We start from the raw sequence: 14,951 nt of genomic DNA, 5'->3' as shown, positions 1-14,951 counted from the left end.
TTTATTTTGCAGTGTTGATCAACTTAATATAGTGTTACTTGTTGCTGGCTAAGCATACCACAGGAGCGTGAAAAGCAATCCATATCGCGCCAAGCTGTATCCATGGGATGCCCCCCCCTCAACACTGTGCCGTGTGTTACGTGCCTCCCCATCTCTCCTCTGAGCATTATCAGCCACCATCGTGTCACCGGGTCTTTGTGCGCGACGCTGGACGGGGATTCGTGTAGAGAGCGAGAGCGGCGGTGGACACGCCGTCTGTGGCACCAGAGTCCCCCTTGCTGGGCCACGCCCTCATTATCGGCGTGTTGAAGAACGCCTGCCTGAGGCTACGAAATGCGAATGTCCCGTCGACATTTACCTGCAATGTCTGTCTACTCTGTGGAGACAAAACTAGCGTTTGAGGCAAGCTGGGCTTGGGTGGGGGGGACAACTCATCGGATATTCAGCCCTGACTCTTAATAGGTGAACCTGCTCTGGGTGTACCTTGTTGGTGTACTCAAATCTGCAAGGGTGACAGATGAATCCAGTGGTTGAAACAGCAATAAAATATCAACTAGAGACATACAGTATGTTCCTTTTAAAGTTTACTAGCCTATTTTCTTGGCTCCACCATAAGGTTCCGATACAATTTAAGTGTCTGGATTTTTATTAGCTGGCAACTACTCTGGTTACAAAGGACTCAATGCATATATTACTTAAGCACTAATGCCAGAGAGGGTGGGGTATATATGACCAATGCACTGCTGCTAAGAGCTGTTCGTAGCCGCGACGCATCGCGGGGTGCCTGGACACAGTGCATAGCTGTGTTATAATGGCAATATTTCACAAACCCGAGGTGCGACCGATTTATAAGCGCAATAAGGCGCCTTGGTGGTTTGTGATATATTGCCAACATCCCGTGGCCAAGCACCATGGCCAAGCACTGTGTCCAAGCACTCCGCAAAGGACAGCGCTTAGCTGTATATTGCCCATATACCAGACCCCCTCATGCCTTATGGCTTACATATAATGTACCACGACTATACAACAATCAGCATTCAGTTCATAGATTACAATATCAAATGGATAAAATAGAAACAGTTTTGGAAGTAAACATTTACATATGTTGATGCGCATGTCGTTTGCAACTGTATATGACAGACACAGAATGAATCAATGAATGTTTGGCATGTCTTATCCAGACCTCTCCTCAGCAGACACAGTCAACTCCAATAAACTCATGCAATATAAACATTCAGAAGTCTATACAAACCAGAACAAAAACAACAGTTTGCCAATGTAGATAAATTAGATTAAAAAAAACAATTTGCACAGGCAAGCAACGTTTTTGCCCCTATGGGCGTAATGACCTCTGCTAATGTTTACTTGTTGGGAAGATGTAGAGTTTTTAGACAAACAAAGAAATGTGCTGAATCACGTCTACACTGATGTACAAAAATAGTTAAATTCTTTATGGTTCTTACTGGTCATCTATTTGTCTCTCTATCTGTCTCTCTTTTGTCTCAACAAACGTGCTTGTTGAAAAGGATTTTCAAATATGTTTCTGAGGTATTGTTGCCTTCTAGGTATTGTTCGCTCGTATTGTTTTCTTTTAATATGTGATATTTATGAGTTTTTATAGTCAACGTTTGTAATGTATAGTTCCTGTAGCTCATCCCTTATCACTGTGGTCTCTGTGCAGCCACTGTCTATATTATGCAACTGTAGGACTGCCTTGCACCCATACTGTTCTTCAAATGTTTAAATTAGCAATCAATTTACTAGCCTTCTCCGGAGCACTTTCTCGTTTGTTAGCATGTCTCAAGGGGCGACAAGCTGTGACATTTACTGGCTGAGAAACCCACGTATTAATACAAATATACAGCAAGCATAGCACCCAGCATAGGGTAGAAAACAACAGCCCCTTTCATGTGCATGGCTCTGCCCAACATGAAGCATTTCAACTCTCGCTGTGACAAATGTGCACTGCAGCACAGATTAGCATAACTGATAAATATGTTTTCCCTTATTAATAATGAAGGGGATCAAAACAGAAGACAGATACGGGTTTGCATGAAAAAAAAAACACATTAACAAACCATTTAGGACATGCTGAGTCTATCGCATTGGTTAATGTTAAAGAACCTAATCCAATCTTTGTAACCAATAATGCAGACAATCTATTTAGACAGATTGTGTGAGGTAATATGGACGTTTAATTGTGACTGTTGTGTGCAGATTTCAAACTGCCAGTGGAAATAGCCATGATAATCAATGAAGGAGAGTGAAGTGTTTGTGCATTTAGACAATGCACAGTTTGACTGATTTCTGCATAAAGTATACATAGAAGGTCACCACAAGCAGCGTTGTGACCTGGTCAAATCAGATCCCGTCCATATGAGGGCGAGGTTGGATTTGAACATGAGGAAACGCTGAGGGAAATGGGGGAGGGTCTTGCTTTTTTAATTTCAGTTTTCGGGACGGTTTGCAAGTGTGGGTCATTTAATTTCATCTGTCAGACATTTGGAATTTATATTTTGACTGGCAGAACATATGTTATTTCTGTATCAACTTTCTATTGGCTTTTTGATCAGTCCCTCTTTGTACTTGGCCTGTCCAGATCGTGGGTATAGCAAAATATGTAGTCGCAAAAAGGCTCGAAACAGCCAAAAAACAACAATCTTTGTGGCGTCACAGAATTATGGAAGGACCGCAATCGTGAACTGAGTTCTCTACTCAAGAATTTAAGTTTCTTTGAAGTCTGTGTTCACTGTGGATTTGGGCTTGAATTTTCAGGCACAATTAAATCTTAAAATATAGGCTATAGCTATTCTAGACTGTATACGTTTTAACTTTTCCACTTTTATTGGGTCAGTTGTTTGTTCATTGCGCCTGTAGTATAGGCTACCTTTGCAAGCCTATTGTTGAGCAGGAGAGTTTGTCTTTAAGACCAAATGCGCTCAATCTACTATTTGATCTGCATTTTAAATGGTGAGGGTCATGTTTTTTCCCCGATGGTGGGGGGAGGGTGATGTGAAAATGTTTTTCTTGGAGGAGGGTCAACCATTTTCATATTTTCGAGGGGCTTTATCCTTCGGACACACCATGTCATAAATAACGATCAGTCCCTAATTGGATTAACTTTAGGCTTGCCTAAAAAAAGTACAAAAAGATTGTGTTCAACTGGCGGTGCAAATATGATATGGTTTCCACAAATTGTTCTTTTGACAAAACCCATCAGATCTTTTTCTGAGCTGATCAGAGTGGTCAAAATATCAATAGATGAACAAAATAATCTCTCCACCTGTGTAAATGCAGCTGCGTATGTCTAAATTACATCTATTTCTGCCAAAAGTAAAACAGCTGGTCTGCAAATTAAAACTAGTTTCAAACAAATGTTTGGAAAGTGTCCATTTGTAAACATTTCACAATCTCTATCCTGAAGAAATCAGCACCAGTTTGGAAGCCTCGGATATTAATGCAATTAGCCAGTCTAGTGGTTGTTACACTTGGGTTCAGCGTGTTTAATGGTTTTATTCACTTTCATGACAAGGCATTTGTGTGGATGTGGCTCTGTGAAATGATGATGTCTTTGGTGGGAGGTGAATGATGAGGTTCTAGTTAATTAGATCTGATAAAGTTTGAAGTGAATACATAAATCAGATGGACAGATGTGCAAGGCATGCTGGGATTCCTCATTACCTTGTGCAGGTAAGTGTGTTTATGGCAGATCTTCTGACACACCATTTACTGGGGGGTTTTCTGCCACTGTTTTGACAGCAGATACAATCTTGCCCGGTGTAACATGTTGGGGGACACGGTCTGATACAAAAAAGTGGTTGAAAACCGCTGTGGTGATGAGATTGGCCATTGATAGCAGACGGCCAGTAGGCTTCTGACATTTCATTTGGTCTTACATGATAAGAATTGTCAGTCAATGTGCTGAATTAAAGGCTGTGCTGCAATTTACAAATCAATGTCCTCATCAACATGTATTCCTGTGCGTTAATGGTAAGGTGGTGCGATATGGCCGGCTATATAACACCCATTCACGCAGTCAGGCCGGCATGCCCATATGCCCACGTGCAATAAAACACGGATGTTACTTGTAAGCAAGCAGGCATCTTGTTTCTGATTATATCCCACTCCTTGTAATTAACACAGAGCGGCATGCTGGTCGGAGCACGCTGGTTTTGAGGGTATCAATGGCTAATAGAAGAAATAATTCAATTCGCTCGTGACTGTGGGGGAAGACTGCTGCCCCACTGAGAGACGGCTGAGAATGAAACGAAACAAGCGTGTGCCTGTGTATTAGCTGTTGGCCCTGGGTTGACATGGGGGATACAAGCTATTCCCGCCCCAGGGAGGATGCTGAATACTGAAACCTAATGGTTTTTAATTAAATACTGCTTACCTATGGGAGTGTCGCGATGGAATTCGGTGGAATTTGACAATGACAGGGTCTGGTTTTCTCACTCTTATTAGAGGTATTCCATTAGCCTGCTGATTAGGTAGGGTGAATAGTCACTCAGAAGTGTAACACCAGGGTCCCTCAGGATGATACCGCCAGACTATAGTTTAATGTTGGCAAATAGAGAGCTCTTATGTTGTCCTTTTGGAAAGAAAAGTGTGTTCAGATCATTATTTTGTCGTTCTACAACTTGAATATCTACAGTATGGGCTTCTCTATCTCTGGTGTACTGTTGTGTTAGGGATCTTTGAAAATAATTGTTAATATGTTTTTCCGTAGGTTTGGAATGAAGATGGTTATAGACAATCTGTCAGGTGATTTTGTACTAATGGCAAGAGAGAAAACATTGTATGAGCCAGAATCCTCTGATCTGGCAATGATTTATCCCACAGCCTGACAAACATACCTGTACCCGAGTAAAAATATGTCCTAACATAAGGGTTCATTTTAGACACATGGGTACTTGAATGCAACAGATGCTAACAAAATTAGCCACTGCTTGCAGTCTCGCCACTCTCCAACAGTTTTATGAAGACTATGCTCTAAAGCAACCAACAGCTGTGGAGCCTCTGTCAGTAAATGGTATTAGCCCTTTAATGCGTGGAAAGAGCCCTTCAGCCAAACTACATTTCTGGGCCCCTTTAGACTGAGACAATATGGGTGGAGTAGAGGATCCTTCCAGAAGAGGGACATGAGGAGCCCACCAGCCAGCAGGGAGAGCTTGCCCTTGAACAGATATCTTCATTTCCCACAGCCAGCTGCAGCCAGGGTTGTAATTAATGGAGCACAGAATTAGCTGGATTGAGGATACAATACCATTGACACTGTTTGAGAGGGAGGGAGTTCCTCTAAATCATACGGTGCACAAGAGAGATTTCAGAGAGCGAGAGAGAGCCAGTGTGCTGATGCATACAGAGATGTAGGCCAATCAAAGTTGGATTATGTTTTCCTAACCTTTGTATGTGTTTTGGTTGCCAACATTTATCTGACCTTAATCCTGATAATACAGAATGTATTGATTAGACCTAATTAGAAAATGAATAGCTAAATTGTAAATATGTATTTAGTAATAGAGTAATTCAACCAAACTATCTATATTCATCATTTGTTTTTCTAACTGTACAGTATGTACTTCACAAGTGTCCTTACTTCAAGCTTTTTCTTTGTTCAGTGTTTATTATTTTCATTTATATTTCTGTAGATTCTGTTTTCCTGGCACAGACAGATGGACATCTTTCACCATGTCTTCTCGGATCCCAAGATTTATATCCAACATTTTTTGTTAGAGAAAATCAATACCTGATTTGACTGGGTCCGAGGTCGACCAGATCCGATACGAAATATGTCACAGATAAAGGAGAATAGGATCTAGACTGGGTCAGATACATTCCAGATGCAAATTGTCCTGAAAGTAAAAAGCCATGCTTTTAAGCACAGCAAGCCTGCCAGATTGTTTTGACTAGTCTGGTAGTAAACATTAATGTTTTGTACTGCATTTTATGTTGTGGCATGGCATGGTCTATCTAATACATTCCTGGCAGCGTTCTTCACAAATTTTCAAACGGGAGCCCCTCAATAAGACATCAGTGTGAGGGCCACCAGAAAACAAAATAATCAAATTCTAAATGCAGTGTGGAGGGGCTGGAATTTGGGGGGGGGGGGGGGGGGGGGGGGGGGGGCATTGGCCGTTTGGACGGCCACCAGAGGCCACCAGAGGCCCGCGGGCCTTGCATTGAAGAACACTGAATTTTGTTCTACAGCTTAGTATCTTCATAATGACATCCATAATGTAAAGGTTTGACACAGGAAGGGAAGAGGAGTGCGTTAGTAATGTGCAGCACCCTCCAGAATGCGCTCTCTGTCCCATTCCACTAATTGATACATTTTTTACATGGTCTATTGCTTTGTGCATTCATAGACATGACTGATCCAGGCTTAGAACCAATGTATAACCATAAAAGTGCATTTGGGGATATCTGTAGTACACAGGCATCTGACTTAACTTACCTCCGGAGCTCCTGAGCTTCTGAATCGACTTTTTGCCTCTTGCAGAAAGGCAGCTGTGTTTTACGTCCACTGAATTGAAAAGGATAATAGTTCAGATGTATTTGAAAATTCTTTCCAATTCCTAACTATACTAGATGTTTAACCCCTGCACTCTGGTGTGTGAAAATGCTTTTTTCACACACCAGAAACAAACAACATAAAATAGGCTACCTAAAGTGTTCTTGCATTTCCCAAATAGCTGTCCTGAACCCATTGGTGTGGAAAGCAGACAGTTAAAGCAATGTTGCAATAGTCCTATGCAAAAATAAGGCAGACAGGGATGAATGCTGAAAAAAACAATGCATTTTAATGGTATCTTCAGGATGTTTTATTTTCATTAAATGTACTTAACAAAAATATATAAATGTACAAATGTCGCATGCAACAATGAAGATTTATTGATACCCGGGATTCATTTGTGAAGAGCACAGTTCCCCAGCATGCCAGTGGCCATCAAAGGTGAGCGCTACTCACTGAAGTCCATTACGACAACAATCCACGGTCAGGCTGAGACCCTGGGGAGGAAGTCAGCCACACAGATGAGGTTTCCTGAGACAGATTCTGACAGAAATTCTTCAGCTGTGCAAAACCAGTTCCATCGGAGTGGCTGGTCCTGCAGGTGAATGAGCCGGAATGTGGAGGTCCTGGGTACACTTGGTCTGCGGTTTTACAGCAGGTTGGATGTAGTGACCATTTGCTAAAACGAAGTTGAAGGTGGCTTATGGTAGAGAAATGAACATGATGTTTTCTGGCAACATCTCTTGACATTGGTGCAGTGAGTATGCCTATTGCACGCTACCTCAAAATATAACACTTAGACATCTGTGGCATTGCGCTGTGTGATAAAACTACACACTTTGGAGTGACCTTTTATTGTCCCCAGCACAGGTGTAATGATCGTGCTGTTTAATCAGCATTTTTATTTGCCACACCTGTAAGGTGGATGGAATAACTTGGGAAAGGATAAATGCTCACTAACAGAGATGTCAACACATTTGTTTTCTTCATATGGAAATCTTTTATATCAGAGATCTTTCATTTTCATGTTTCCTATCTCATGAAACACGGGACCAACACTTCACATATTTTGCTTACATTTTGTTCAGTGTAATTCTGGATTGTGACATTATTACACATTTCCATACACATCCGAGATCCACCAGGCTTGATTAAGTACAGGATCCAACAGTTAACTATAGGCCAACAATATTCACATCCTTGTTGTAGATTTCAATTATTGCATTGAAAACTAAAACATACCATTGACAAAATTATTGGCACCCTACTGGAGAATTCTATTATTTTAGTAGCTGGTGATGTTCACTGGGTTATTTATCTCATCTCTGATAGGTTGCAGGTGCCTACAGGGCATTCTGCTCCCTATACTGTCCAGAAGTAAAAGTAAACCTCAAACATATACATTACTAAGGTTGCAAGTCAATATCCCTGGAGCTGGAATTACTGTTAGTCTAGTCCATGGTATTATGATTACATTTCCAAAGCAGCTCAGCACAATGTTTACAGATGACCAAAAGAATAGTTAAAAAAATAACTCTGTACCTACAATCAGTTGTGGGGGAGAATTGATGATCGTTTGGGTTTGCTTTGCTGCCTCTGGCACTTAGGCTCTTGAACACATGAAGGGCACTATGAAATCAGCTGATTATTAAAGGTCGGAGCACTGCGTCCAACCTAGACAATAAGCAGACACTGAGTCTTTGTCAAAGGTTGTAGATCTTTCAGCACCTTGTGCACCTCTGGAATTCAAGCTAGGTGACCTTTGGATACCAGTCAGATGATTTAACCACAAAGCTAGCCTGCTGCCCTTATAATGTTGAATACAATACCTGGGTGATCGTATTTGTGAATATCCGGGAAGACATCTACTAACCATTTCCTTTTGCTTGACCAGGATTGTGGTGGACGGACCCGGACATGTGATCCCAGTCAAACTGACTTAACCTCCAAAACAACTGATAATTGAAAGAAAAACAGTTCCTCTGAGACCTGTTGCCCTTTGACCCAGGAGATAATGACTTGTCTAATTGGTTCTCCTGTCTTTATTCATTCACCCAGCAACCGCTACAGAGAGGTGGACTGAGACTGACTAGAACACATTTCTTCACAGCCCTCATCTCTGTAATTTTCCTACCCACACAGATGGACTCTTTCAATTATTCTTTTGTGAGGCTATTCTTTTCTTTTCATTTTTACTTTCATGTGCATATCAAATGGCCTGCCCTTGTGGCAAGTCAATTGTAAGCCTTGGTTTAATTGAAACATCTCAGACAGGTGTATCTCTTCCACGTGATGGATCTAACCTGGTTGCTGTGGCCCAGACTACTGTAATGGTGCCAGTGGCCCGGACTCTGTAATGGTACCAGTGTATAGGTGATGAAACAAGATGGCCACCAGATGGGGTGGACCAGGAACAACTTCAACTCAGTTTAGCATGACCGCATTTAATTATACACTCTTGTGCCGTACTTCAGAATTGCAAAGAATGTATTCCGAGGTGCAACAAGAAAAGCTTAAGATTCCGCTAAATTCTGCATTGAATTAATGTTTATTTGCTTCTCCCTGAATCCGATTCAGTGAAAAGGTTGTAATTTCTCTCGGACAGATACAGATGGTGGCCGACGTTAGAAACGTTAATTTGCCTCCATTTGAATACCCGTTAAATATTTCGTTGCTAGCAGTAAGCAGTAAAATGCGCATCATCTCATGTAACGTGGCTGAGTCTACAAAACGGATGATATGTACGTCCCAGATTTTAGTCCGAATATGGATCCATGATGTAGATTCGTATGCGGTTCATTATGACAACTGGAACCTTTGTGCCTTTCACGGGGATAAACCCGCTGGTACACGACAGAGAATATGCACCACCGCCATATGTAAGTACAAAGTCATTATTAGGCGTGGCACCGGGTTAGGCAAATGAGCGAGTACCTTCATGACATGTGGCACTTTGTCACAATAAGTCAGTGTCTTCACAAATTCTGGGCTTGTTTGAGAGGAATGTTGTTTAGGGTTTGTGGACAGATGATCAGATCTTCCTGCTGTCAAATCGTATGTAGTATGTCACATGCTAGATTACTGATTCAAATGTAGGTTGTCCATTGATCATTTTAAAGGGTAATCATCATATCAATTATGTGGCCAAAGGCATAATGACTTAGTTGTAATCACAATTTGTCTTATTGTAATTGTAAAAACATTTTTTGGGGGTTAAAATATACATCTTGAGAAACTACCTGCACTGCATTATTGACATTGGACAGATTAAGGTTGGGGGAAAAAATGCTTATATATATTTATAATAAGTCTATACAACTGTCTGACCTACAGTATGCCCTAAAATGAAAGTTGTCCCTGTACTTCCTTGCTTGGATTGTACGTGTAATGTACATTAAAATAGTCATTGTTAATGCTATATAATACAGCAAGTCCACCCAAAAGACAAGCCTTCATTGAAATTACACATTCAATAATCAGTGAGCACCAGTCCAGACACAGTTTCATGGAACTCAACACTGTTTGTGTTATTCTGGTTAATTGCCCAGGTGATTTAAAACAACACAGCCTGCAAAATTCTAGGTAAATCTAATTTAAAAGGTAGTCAAAGAAATTGCACTGTATTTTTTAGCTGTTTGGCGATTTTAAGGTTAATGACAATCCATGGTGCATTTGAAAAAAAAGGCAAAAGCCAGTTTTGCTAATCAGGCAATATGCTGTCAGAGTCATCACAGGAGGGAAGATAAAGGGCCTGTCCAACTTTTACACGTTTTTGCTCACAGCTTAACAAACAAAACATAGAATATCCTGATAGATCTGCACCGTGAGTCAGTATTTCAGTCCTCTGTCAACAGGGGAAGCTGACAGTGCAATCAAATCTTCCTTTAATTATTTAATGTACATATACCCTCCCAAAAGTAATTAAGAAAAGACTCTTAACCAGGGGAGTAAAGTGCTTTAAGGAATACATCAGCCTTATTATTCATTGACGAGTGAGACGATGCCTAGTTGCATGGAGATTTGTGAACGTGCTGGAAATGCACTGGGGTGGTAAACGGATCCAATGTGAAATTGTTTCATTTATTGTTCCATGTAGTACCCTACTGGCTTACAAGTCATATCACCGCTAAAAATGATGCTAACGCTAAGACGGCCCAAGTCACACAGCATGAAGGAAGCCGGTTGAAGTGAAGTGGTTCTCATTATATGTTTGTTGAAAACACCTGATGTAACAAGTCGCAGCTATGCATATCCCTATCGCCTTTCCCTCGTGGTTTTATAAGAGAGTACCGTAGCAAATATGTCCATGTATTTATGTTTAATTAAAGCAGTAATTTTCTCAAAAAGCAATAATTGCTTATTCTAGAATGAAAAGGCTTATATATCCCAGAGGAGGAGTTTATTTGGTGAACTGGGGAGCGGCTCAAAGGTTTTAAAACCATTGCTATGAAAAAACGTTGTGGTCCTTTAGAAAGTAAGTCCTTTTTAAAGGCGATGCCAAATCGCTGGACTGTTCCTCTATTAATTTTGCCACAGCAGCTAATAATCTTGCGGTAACTACTGTGGAGGAATCCCATAGGGATGATATGGGTAGAAATCCTTCTGTTTGAGTTTTTTGCCGATAGGGGACTGTGTCCAGACGTCTCTGCCAATGGGCTGGACTTTAACTGACTCTACGCCCACTCTTTCACCCGTACAGATATTAATGGGCAATGGAGTGAGAAAAGCCTGTGTCCAGGCACCATCTGGTCCATGATGGATCCAAGTTAAGATCTCCATGCCACGTGAGCACTTACATAGACAAGAACCTCTAGGGGATTTATTTCCAGGCATGGCTTCATCTGCATCCAAATGTCCCTCTTGTAAACCCAAGCGGAAATTTCCTAAGGCATATCACCCGAGAGGTAATCTTCTCTCAGGCCACTGAATAGCACTTGTGTTCCCCATGACCCTTTGGAGTTCTCTGTTATTCTCAGTGATAAAGTTGAGTCCAGGGAGCACACAACCTCAGGTCTTTGCCAAAATATCTCCTTTTGGGCTCTTGTGAAGTGCATTATTCTAAAATGTAATTTGTTACATGGGGCTTTGGAAACGGAATATTGTTGGTGGCCAAGAGGATGGTACCAATATCATTTTAAATGTTGTTTCCATTCCTCTTGAGATACATTTTGGACTTTTGTTTTACCCCATTAAAGCCAGAGGCTGTCAACAGGATGTCTTACCATGCTCTCAGCTCTTACCTCAGCCCTGGTCCACGGAGATGATGTGTTCATTCTGTTAGAATAGGCATCTAATGCAGAGAAATGGTTGGGCTAAAGGTCTTCCGTTTTTAAACAGGATTTAAAAGTCCCACACTCACTTTTTCTGATGTTGCAAGGGAACATCTCCAAGCCTTGAAAATGTGATGGGTTATCTTCCTTTTAATCATTAATGATCTGTTGCTTGGTGTTTCATTCATTTTGATAACTGGGACTTAACCTGTTACATTATCTAGTTAAAATTAAATCACAATTTACAATTACAATGATTTTCTAATGCATTTGATATACTCCAAACACAGTGTACTCCAATGTTAAAATACACTCTGCAATTTTTGCCTCTTTATTCATGACAGTTTTATTGTTCAGGTATGTATTTGGTATTTCTGCAGATCACTCCAAACAGCCGTCAATGTTTCCCATGTAGCTTATTCGTTAAGAGCATGGTGGGTGTCTAGAATCTGGTGAAAAAGTTCAGTTGATGTGACAAAAGTATAACTCTGTAAAAATGTTTTTACATAATCTACCTGGAATAAATCTCAATCAACATTTTTTATTGATATTAATATTATGTCATACGCAGAATAACATGTCATGCAAGGTCTCACGTCAGTGGCCCTGCATTATTGGTCTGTCTCTCGATGACCTTCATGCATTTGTGAAATACTCTTTACTTATATAAAACTGTGACACAGAGTTGCAATAGATTGAGGCAAATGTTAACCGAACAGTCTGGTCACCTAATACAAATATGTTCATGCAAGTAGGCTGTTGTGCTACATTGCTTTAGATGCAATCAAACACATAAGCTATAAGAACAGGAATGTGTGTTTATATTTATTACAGTTAATCCCTTTAATTTCCTGGTCACAGATTTACACAGTTTTACACAACTAAGGGCAGTTATCACTGAGAGGCCTTCGTTCCTAACTTGAGATTATCTTCATATAGGACCTGTTGGAGGCTGGCTTTTGCCAGGAACAATCTTATACCTTCCACCCAAGACAACCTTTATCTCACTTCACATGCAAAGCCAGTTTTGTGGGTTCGATTCCCACAAAGGGGGCCCAAAAATATTGAATTGAAAACTAAGTTCAGGCTAATACAGAGTAAAACAACCGATTGAATAAAAAAAATATCATAAAATAATCATGTATTTGTTTTGACCCAAGATATGAATTACGTAAGTCTTGACAAACTTGTGCAAATGCGATTTCTTCCTGCAGTTCATTCACTTTGCTGTGGTCCCCGGGGCCAGAGTGTCATGTCTGCCCCGACTTTCCACTGCGACGTTCCCACTGAGACATGCTGCTAGGCGATTCCAGTTCTGTGAAATTTGATGACATCACTCCTGTCTTCCGGTTAATTAACCTCTGTACCAGGTCAACAGAGCTCCCTAGCCAGCACATCCATCTGACAATGATTGCTATATAATACATTCATATCACCTCCAAAGTAATATCTGAGTATTTTTATTTTTAATCAACAGTTTTGAATTTGATAACATGGAGTTTTATTATTTATATATGGGGTTTTTTTTCAGCTAAAGATTTGTAGACTGACAGGTTAACACTTTTGTGCTCGGCTAGATACCTGGATTATATTTGTATTTGAAAAATGTGTCCAGACACATGAGCTTTTTGCTAAGAAGGGCGAATGTCTCTTACTGAGTGACTGACTGACTGACTACCCCTTGTTAAATAGCGTAGTGGTTAGAGAAGCGGACTTGTGAACTATTCGTTCATATCTCCTCAGAGGTGAAGCGAAGTACGCGTTAAAACTGTTAGTATCTACACTATAGTAAGCCTGAAATAAAACAGATTACGGTTATATCGTGACTGTTTCTGGTGGTTTTGAAGTATGCATCCATGAATGCGTTTTGGGTCAGGATAGACGAACACATTTGCTGGCTTAACATGCAGTAGTTACGTTAGCCTTAACTGAAACTGTATACGTTATATTGCAACTGTTTCTGGCATGAAAAAGTTAATCTTCAGTCTTGCTATAAATTGCTCAATTCTTTTGATTATTCCTAGGAAGTTAGTAGATACTAGTAAGCCTATTACTGGCTAATAAGCTGTTAAAACGACCAGTGGCAAAAGCAATACAGTTCATAGACGCTATGGAAAATCTAATGAGAAACGTTAGTCAGTTTAACAAAATCTTCAATGCAGTCTAGCAACTGCTGAAACATGTAATGCTGTGGCGTAGTGGTTAAAGACATGTGCCTCTTATGTTGGAGACCTAAGTTTGAATCTATTGTAGGAACACCAGAATTGTCAGGTTCACCATTGTTGCCTCGTTCTCTTCACAGATGAGAACAGGTTCAAACTGAGCATGTGACAGACATGAAAGAGTCTGGAGATGCCGCGGTGAACATTATGCTGCCTGCAACATAATGTAGCATGACTGGTTTAGTGGTGGGTCAGTGATGGTCTGGAGAGGCATATCCTTGAAAAATCGCACAGACCTCCACGTTCTAGCCAAAAGTACCCTGACTGCTCTAAAGTACCGGGATGAAATCCTCAGACCCATCGTTAGACCTTACGCTGGTGCAGTGGGCCCTGGGTTCCTCCTGGTGCAGGACAATGCCCGGCCCCATATGGCCAGAGGGTGTAGGCAGTTCCCGGATGTCGAAGGCATTGATGCCATTGACTGGCCCTCACATTCCCAAGACCTGAATCCAATTGAGAATCTCTGGGACGTTATGTATCAGTGCATTCGATGCCGCCAGGTAGCGCCACGGACTGTCCAGGAGCTCACTGATGCCCTGATCCAAGTCTGGGAGGAGATCCCACAGGACTCAGGGAGAGATTTAAAACATGCAGGGCAGGAGGGCACCCAGGAGCAGGGTTGAGAAACATTGCATTAGAAGATATAGTTAGCTAACTAACTGTCTGTATAGTTGATCTTTTGAAAAGTTAGCTAACGTTACATGTAATCCCCTACATACGTAGCCGCATTTGACATTTCAACCTAATGTGTTCTCTTATAGATCAGACATTGCCACCCGGTTATGCAGGCCTCAATGTAGATCAAGCTGTTCATGTCATATTCTGTACTGCATTTTAGCAGGATCACACGGTGACTGTGACAGAGGTCTGTCACAGCAGGGAGACAGCCAGGGAGAAAAGGTCAACTGTGGAACTGAGGTGAAATGTTGTTGCATAGCAGCAGTC

At 41.1% G+C, this 14,951-nt stretch overlaps 1 protein-coding gene across 3 annotated transcripts in view; it reads left to right on the top strand.

The window, feature by feature from the left end:
• Positions 1 to 14,951, top strand: part of LOC105021402 (CUB and sushi domain-containing protein 1) — a 398,226-nt gene that overhangs the window by 39,129 nt on the left and 344,146 nt on the right. The window lies entirely within an intron of this gene.

This window comes from Esox lucius, chromosome 6 (assembly GCF_011004845.1).
Source record: "Esox lucius isolate fEsoLuc1 chromosome 6, fEsoLuc1.pri, whole genome shotgun sequence".
Lineage (NCBI taxonomy): Eukaryota > Metazoa > Chordata > Actinopteri > Esociformes > Esocidae > Esox > Esox lucius.
The sequence above is the reverse complement of the archived record's forward strand: the minus strand, read 5'-3'. Positions and strand labels throughout refer to the sequence as shown.